This window comes from Microtus oregoni, unplaced genomic scaffold (genome assembly GCF_018167655.1).
Source record: "Microtus oregoni isolate MIOR12 unplaced genomic scaffold, Mior012 000013F_ref0000133, whole genome shotgun sequence".
NCBI lineage: Eukaryota > Metazoa > Chordata > Mammalia > Rodentia > Cricetidae > Microtus > Microtus oregoni.
In genome coordinates, this window is record NW_024543072.1 from 13,396,394 (window position 1) to 13,405,968 (window position 9,575).

A 9,575-nucleotide genomic window follows, 5' to 3' on the forward strand; every position below is an offset into this window, starting at 1 on the left:
CTGAATCATGGAGTCTTCTTTAGAAAGTCCCTGACTGTTCCAAAGCTTCAGATCTCAAGATTTTGAACTCATTTTAAAGTGGATTTTGTGCAGGGTGAGAGACGTGGTGATGGAGGAAGGTCATTGGCTAATAAAGGAACTGCCCTGGCCCATTTTATTGGTTAGAGGATAGGTGGGAGGAGTAAACAGAACAGAATACTGGGAGGAAGAGGAAGTGAGCTCAGAGACTCAATAGCTCTCCTCTCGGGAGCAGATGCCTCAGAGAGACGCCATGCCCCGCTCCCGGGATGAAGCTCTGACCCAGGATGGACATAGGCTAGAATCTCCCCGGTAAGCACACCTTGGGGTGCTACACACAGATGATTAGAAATGGGCTAAATTAATATGTGAGAATTATCCTAGAAGAGAATGGGCCAAGCAGTGTTTAAAAGAACACAGTGTCCGTGTAATTATTTCGGGGCATAAGCTAGCAGAGCAGGCAGCTGGGGTGCTGGGGACGCAGCCCCACCACACCTCTTATTACTACATATGGCGCCCAATGTGGGGCTCGAACCCACGACCCTGAGATTAAGAGTCTCATGCTCTACCGACTGAGCTAGCCGGGCAGGCAGCCGGGGTGCTGGGGACGCAGCCCTGCTGCGCCTCTTATTACTACAATGTGGATTGAATTTCACTCTTTTTTTTTAGATGAATTTCCAATCTCATCAGCATCATATGTTGTTAATGGAGCACTTTTATCAACATGCGCTTTTGAGATCTTGTTGAAATTAAGTGTCTTGTAACTGTTTGAGTTTATTTTTGTTTTGTTTCATCTCTCCTATATCATTGGTATACCATTCTGTACCATTTATTACTTTCTGAGACAACATATCTGTCCAAAGGTGACACAGGTTTACTTTGGTTCATAGTTTGAAGGGCTACAGTCCATTGTGGTAGAGAAAGTGTGAGAAAGCTGATCACATTGTTAACATAGTCAGGAAGGAGATAGAGAGGAGTGCTCAAGCTAAGCTTGCCTTCTTCCTTTTATTCATCCCTGAATCACAGCCTCTTTGAGGCTGTTGCCCACATGCAGGGTAGGTTTTCCCTCCTCAGTTAAACTTTTCTGAAAATAAATCTAAATCTAATCAATTAACAGTAAAGATAATTAACACATTCTACACACTTTTTTTGTGTGAGGAACATTCTGTTTTTGTTACCACTGCTCTTTAGTATAGTTTTCAGATAACATACGTAGTATAGTTTTCAGATATGATAACTCTAGCCTTGCTCTTTTTTGTTTGGAATGCTTTTGCTATTCAAAACTTTTTGAGTGTCCATATTAATTTGGAAAGGTTTTCTTTTTTTCTAGATTTGTGAAGAATATAATTGCAATATTGATGGAAATTGGTGATTATATTGAATCTGTAGATTGATTAGACAACAAAATCAGTTTTGCAAAAAAAAAAAAAATTAAAAAAATATTGATTCTTCCAAGCCTTGTACTAGTGAGGTCTTCAATCTTATAGTGTCTTTTCTAATTTTTTCTTTGTTAACTTAAATGTTTCATTATAGAGGTCTTTTATCTTTGTGGTAAGGATAATTCTTTTGTATTTTATATGTTAGAGAGGATATTTGGAATGGTAATGTCTGATAACTGGAGGTCAGTCCCAGAACACATAGAGAAAAATTAGAGAACTGGCTCTTACAAATTGTCTTTTGAAATTCATACCTATGTCATGATGCAAAAGAATGCACACACACACACACACACACACACACACACACACACACACAGAGGCACACACATACACAAAGAAATAAAAACTAAAGATGGGATATTTGACTCACTACTATTATTATATGAGAACCCATCAGATTTTAGTGCTCATTAGTGTTTGCCTTGTGAAACTCGGAGTCCAACAATAGATACAAAATAGTCCGACAGTTACATCTTCTTGAATTGTTCCTCAATTAGGAGATATTTGCCAAGTATTCCTCTTCTAACTCATTTTGATCTGAAGTTTATTTATCAGATATCAGAATAGATACACTGGTCTCTGTCCAGCTTCATTTGGCTGAATAGATCGAAGTTTATTCTTTACTTTTTGTTATGGGGAGTCTTTGCCAGTGAGATGTGCTTCTTGGACCTGGCAGATGGAAGGGCCTATTCATTTTGTTAAATTTAACCTGATTTCTTTTTGATTCTTTGGGAATTTCACATCGTGTACCCTAAATATGCTCACCTCTTAGTCACCCTATATCCCCCTCTCATCCCTACAGTGTCCCCAAAAGAAAATTTTTAAAAAATCAAAACAAAGCAAAATAAGGCAATCAAGCAAACAAATAAAAACAAGAACAAAACAAAACAACAAAAACCTCTTCATTTCTCCATTTTTCCTGCCTCTCCAATACCATTTCATTCATCCTGTTGGCTCTGGAAGCAGTGTGTCTCATAGCATATACCTTTTGTCTGATCAGCTTTGCTAGGAAAGGTTCATTGCAGTGAGTCACTGATCTGTTTCAAGGCCTCTGGTTTCTGAAACACCACCATTACTGGATTCTCCCTGTAACTCCTCCAGGATATCCAGAAACTACCCTGAATCATGGAGATCCTATGGGTATGGTTTATGAGCTCCATGGGTCAACCCAAGGACCAGCTACAGGCCTGAGTGGTAGGTGAGTTTGTCATCCCGAACCACGGGGGCCACCTGCCTCAGGTGAGGGTACAAAGCCAGCTCCTCTATGTCTATGCCATCAGAGTCGGTTTTTGGTCTTCTGTGATGAGGAGTGGGGCTATCTGTCCTGAACATAGGCAGCAGCTCTCCCATGAGGGTCAGAGCCAGCTCTCTTGCTGCAATGTCCAGCGAGAAGCAGGGTCAGCTTTTACAGGGACAGTAAAAGTTTAGGCCAGCTCATGGTAATTTCATCATGCATATTTCCTATAGTCCCCTGAGGTGATACAGGCCACAGACATCAATACAGATCCCAACTGAAACTTTACACTGGACCCAGACACAGCCCCCAGCAGCACCTTGGGTCTGAATGAGCTCCTGGCTCCAAGATGGAAGCATTGGCAGCTCAGATCAGGATGATTCTAGTCAGAGCATAGTCCCTGGATGGATGTGACTAAGGCCTCAGGCTGTAGACCCAACCCAAGGCTTCCTTATGACCTTTAGTGACAACACAGATCTCAGCTTCAACACAGACCCTGGCCACTGTAGGACCATTGGCCCAGATGTGATCCTTGGCAGTAGCCAATCCTAGATGTCACCATTGCCCCAGGTAACAGTAGAGGACACTCAGATTGGCATGGCAGCATGGCCCTCAGACACCAACATGGCCCCAGACTGTGGGCATCTGCATGGCCTTCCATGGTAACAGGAGCCTCAGACATCAACCCAGACTCTGAATGCAGTAGGAGCACCCAGATAAGGCCCTCAGCTGCAGCTCTGGCACAGATGTCACTGTGGCATTGGGTGGCAGCGCAGGCCATTCAGATTTGTATGGTCACAGCTGCAATATGGTCCTCAGACACCAACATGAACTCAAGTGGCTGATCTGACCCTGGGCATCCGCATGGCCCTTGGTCGCAACAGAAGACACAGACGTCAACCTAGACACTGTCCACTATAGGGCCATGGACCCAGACATGGCCCCCAGCAGCAGCTCAGAGCTCAGATGACACCATGGCCCTAGGTGGAAGCACTATGGTCCTGGTGGCAGAATGGCCCCCAGATTCTGACAGGGCCACAGGTTGTGACCAAGACTCTTGGCCTCAATGTGGGTCCTAGTGGCAATGATGACTGAACTTCAACACAGAACCTGGCTGCAGGAGGACCATAGACCCAGAAATGATTCTCAGCAGCAGCCACAGTCTGGATGTTGTCACCATGGTCCCAAGGGGACAATGAAGGCCTCCCAGATTGGCATAGCCCCATCAATAGCACAGACCTCAGACACCAATATGGTCCCAAGTAATGGGTCAGATCCCTGGAATCAGCATGCCCCTTGATGGCAACGGAGCAAGGACATCAACATACCCTCACTGCAATAGGGCCATGGACCAAGACATGGCAGCTCAGGCCTAGATGATACTATGGCCCCAGGTTGTGGCACAGGCCAACCAGATCAGCTGGTTCCAGCGGTGATCCTTGTACACCTATATGGCCATCTGTGGCAGCCCAGACACTGGGCAACCTTGTGTCTTTCGGAAGCAACATGGGCCATGGATGTTCACACAGACCCTGGCTGTGGTAGGACCACAGATGCAGACATAACTCTACAGCAGTCCAACCTGGATACCACTATGGCCTGGATGGCAATTGAAACTTCCACTTTAGCCCACTTCTCACCACCTTCGTTTCTTCTTTTCTGTCTCTTTCCACAGCACAAGAACCATTTTGCTTTTCTTTCTCTCCAATATCTCCACCATATATTTGCTCATCATAACTGGTGCCCAAAGGTACCTGTGGATATTTCCCTGTCAGTCCATCCTGGACCTTGAGGACCTGGCTGGCCTGTGGCTGGCTAGCATCTGCCTGAGCAGATGGATATATTCTTAAAATGCAATCAACCAGTCCTTGTTGATAAGTTAATATTATTAAGATATTTCTTATTATTTAGATATGATTAAGATAGTTATTAAAATAACGTCACTAATCATCATTAACATTTTAAAATAATCACCATAAAATATAAAACTATTTTGATATATAAATAGTAATACATTTGTATTTCTTGAGTCATATTTATTTATTCTTATTTTTATTGTTGTTTTCTGATTTTCTTGGATTACCGTTTTCTTCTCTCATTTCACTCTAATTAGTATTTAGCTTTGCTGGTTAGTGGGTTGGGACAATGAATTCTTCCCTTGTGCCCCTTGTTCATTTGTTCCTCTATGAAATCTGTTTTGTGTGTGTGTGTGTGTGTTCTTAGGGTTGATACTATTTCTCTTCCTTCTCTGTTAAGATTTCTTTAAGTGATTTATGCAGTACAGGATGGACTAGTCATGAATTGCCTTAGTTTAAGCTTATCTTGAACTGTCTTTATTTTTCCATCAATGTTATAAAGGTAGTATTTTGAAAATAGTAATCTTGGCTGGCAGTTCATTACTTTTGGGGCTTAAAATATGTTGCTCTGAGAAGAGACAGAAATCTTTAATAAATCAATAAAAGGAAAAAAATATGTTGCTCTGTGTTTTCCTAGCTTTTCAGTTGCTGACAAGACATGGTTATTTATTGTATTTCCTTCCTTCTCTCCCTCTTTCCTGTGGTAGACAAAACAAACTAAACAAACAACAACAACAACAAAAACACACAAAATTTTGGGAAGTCTGTTTTCTCCTACTACATGTAGGTCCAAGATCCAACTCAAGAGATCAGGTTTGACGACAGTTCTCTTTAGCCACTGAGCCATTATTTCTTTGGATTTTTTAAAACAATGATATTTTAAAAACAATATCAACAATAAAAATATTATTAAAAGTACAAATTACTCCATCTGTTACAAAGAGAATCTTCCTTGACGAAGCATGAAAACTTTGCTATATGCATGTAACAACAATTGATGAAAAAAGAGACCATTAATTTAAAAGAGAATAGAGAGAGCTATATGAGAAGGCTTGGTGAGAGAAAAGGAAAGGGGGAAATGATGTAGTTATATTATAATCTCCAAAATAAAAGAAATAATAAAAAATTAAAAAAAACAGTAAAATTGCAATGGAAATGATAGGAAGGTAGAACATGGTGTTTAAAAAGAAAAGAAATAGAAAAGATAAATGATTATACAATAGTGAAGAATATCAAAAAATGTTAGCTGATTGTATGGATACAATCAGAAAATAAAAACATTTTCTTAAATATGGTTAAACAAAGCTATAGCTAGAAGTTTGAGAATAAAAGTACAGAAAGCACAGTGGTTATAGAAAATAAAGATGAAATAGTGAAATATCTTCCAAGCCCTTGAAAACTGGAGGTAGCATGTTTTGTGCACGGTGGAAGCAAGGATTTAGTTTTTTTTTTTTTTTTTTTTTTTTTTTTTTTTTTTTTATGGACGCAGCACGGAGGTAGTGTGTTTTATGCATGGAGATAGCATGGAGACTGTGTGTTTTATGCTAAAAGGTAGCAAGTTTTATGTTTGCAAGTGGGGAAAAAGTAGCATGTCTTATGCATGGAGGTGGCAAAATCACTTGATCCTGTGAACTCTTTTCTTCCTTTCCTTGGCCAGGACTTTACTGAACTCTCATTTGATGTCTGCCACAAAAATTTTCCTTCTTTGCCTACTAGGGGCTTCTTCTGGTCATATTATCACTGTAGTCTTTGATCAGAGGAAGGTTCTCACTGCAACTCTGACTCCCAGATATATATTCCATCACAGGAGTGTCTAATGCTCTAGCTGTAGGAAGCTATCTCCCAATTACAATGAGAGAATGACACACAACCATCGCACTGAGATATGAATAAGTAGGGAACATGTCTTCAGACTTTCAAAACTGCTAAGTGCTAATCACTCTATCAGAGCGATGTATTTTGTATGCCAGGAAAGCTTGAGAGTTTTCAGGTTCTATAGAAATGAATGACAGATGAATGCCTCCAGGTATTAATGTACCCAATAAGTAGATTACTGGTGAGACCATTATCATCAGTCTTGATATTTGCTTCAGCAAAGGAGCAGGGCTACCTTTCTCTAAGCTCAAGTTGAGCCTCTCATTACCTGTAGTTACCCTTATCAGTGCCTGGGCTCTCCGTCTCTCCCTAGCTGACTTTCAGGGTTGTCTCTCACCTTGGGGCTAAAGCAGATTTAATCGAGTCTTTCTGTCTTACAGTTTTTTTTCCTTCTATTCTTAGGTCTCCACTGTGGCTCAGTTTCAAACAATTTGCTAACCTTCATGATGTTACTTGGGTCTTGTCTACAGCATCACACACAGACTCAGGATAAGACTTCCCCTTCACACACCTGAGGAATCACTGTCTCACCAAAACTTGTAAGTTTTTAGAAGCTTGTAAGGGGTGTGGCTTGCCCTGAAGATATGCATCTAGTCTCTTCACTAGAACCTCACCTTTAGAAAGAGTCCTTTGCTTCCCGTCACTTGCCGCTACTGGGGAGCCAATGACAAGTGTTTTTTGGCTTCTTTATTGATCACCCGTCTTTTTCTCTGTGCTTATCTCATATCATCTTACTACCATTGGGAATTTCTCATGTTCTTTCTATCTTTGTCTTTTTGAAATAGGTTCTACATATTTTCTTCTTCTGATTCTTCTATTTTACCATCAGCTCGCAGCTTACCAACTTGTCTGAAAATCTTCCTACTTTCCCATAAAACGCTCCTTGATCATGTTTATCACTTATTTATCTCCCTTTTCTCCCCACTTTCTCTCCTCCTGTGTCCTTATCTTTCCTCAAAGAGAAGCTTCCATGCTTTTCTCCAATCTCAAGAATCCATGTGAGAGAAAACAGCAAAACTATGTATGGAATTGATAGCTTGGATAATGTAATATCATGTCACCTTGGAAGCTTTGTAGGGTTGTTCCTGGTTAGTGCTTGTGTAGAAAATAAGGCAATACAAAATTATATGTACAATAAAGCCTAACATATAATTTGCCAATGAGCATAAATAATAAAATTTACTCCATAAAGATGTCCATACATGATAACTATAATATAAACCTACGTGTTTAACTTTTTTTTAATTATGTGTTTCAAATTTTTAATGTCCACATTAATTATTTTAGACTAAAAATGGACCCTTACCCTATAATCTTCTGGGTCCCTCTTACACTTGCGTTCATGAACTGATATTGAAAAAAGCCTGAGAACTATGATAGGATTCAATAATAAGCAGAGCTGCACAGATGTGAGGTTCAAGAAGTGGGTCTGTTGTAGTCCAATTTGTTAAAGAAAGCATTATAAATAGAGCATTAATTTGCCAAATATCAATTAACCTTATGCCTCTTTTATATATGTTAACACTTCTCTTTTCAAAGATAGAAAATGGTAATTACCTGGTCTGTAAGTCTCAAACACAAATAAAGCCTTCGATTGACATCTTCACAAATAACAGCATTTGGGAGATACAATTTGCTATCCAATTAAAGGAAAACCTGTAAGATATCATTGATCACTTTTTTCTTTAGGGGACACAAATCTTTAGTTATATATATATATATATATATATATATATATATATATATATATATATATATATGAGTCTTATAAATACAGATGAAAATGGCATTCAATTCAGCAGAATTGGTATAGTGATTATTCTTCACATTCTAATGATGCTCTTCCTCCTCCCTTTCTTCTGGCTTGCATGCATCCCTCTGAGAAAGCATTCTTCTTTCTGAATGAGTAAGTGCTTATACTCATATCCACTGCTTGAGTTCTTCATTTAGAAACCAATAGTCAATAAACTCAATTTTAGCATTACCGGGAAGACAGAAATGCAACATAGCATCGCTGTATTCCAAATAGTATTTTGTCTTTAGGTGAAGTCTATATGGTAATCTCTGCAATTACAATTTTTGAAGTTTTCATCTTAACTTACTCATGGATTCATTAAGTTAAGTGCTCATTCTTTCTCCAACAAATATTTGTTGAAAATTCTAGAGAGTACTTATGAGGAACACTTGGCAAGCTGTTATAGCTATCAGGACTGTGAAGAGCAACTTGACAATTGGTCTGCATAGTCTCCTAGGTGCTAGAAACATGGTGCTTAGCCAGTTAAAGCCCCTACTCCCATAGGACTGAATTTCTGTGAGAAATACACAGCACAAGCATCCTCATGTGTTAAAATGATGTGAAATATATATATATATATATTATACATATGTCACAATAACTAAATACATGTATGTATGTGATATATAATAATCCAAGTAATGACTGATAAATGTATGTGAATGTGCACACACACATGTAATGTGTATGTGGGATTATGCTTCTATCAACCCATAAAATTGAGTTCAAACTCTAGTTTTGGTATCAGTTTTATGAATCTCAATTTCTAAAAATGTAAAAGACTATGTGGTATTGATCTACAGAAAATCTATAAACAAATATTGGCTATTATTGTATTAGGAATGTAAGAGGTCAATCAGACAGATTCACAGACAGATGAGGATAATCCAGATTTGGTAGGTCAGACATATAAGGAAGTAGTAACAGAGAAGAAAAATGAGGATGAATTGCTGAAGGTTGGTTTGACAGGCCTGAGAGACAAAACTTCAAGTGAAAGTCAGCCAGTGTGGGAGGCGCTACACTGTTGGGAGTTTCCCTTCTAGGAGGTTCATCAGGCTATCTTGAGAATATTGCAAAAGATTCCTCATTCTCCTACAGACACTAAGAAACATGTAAGCTAGGGAACCCTCAAAGAGTGGCCTTTCAAATGTTCCACATGGGAGAGGGAAAAACTGAGCCTACTCATGTGTCTTGTGTAATAGGGTGGAAACAACCTCAATGACAAACCTACAGCTTGTGTATGTGGTGTGTGTGTGTGTGTGTGTGTGTATGAGAGAGAAAGTGTGTGTGTGTGTGTGTTTGTGAGAGAGAGAGAGAGAGAGAGAGAGAGAGAGAGAGAGAGAGAGAAGGGAAGGGAA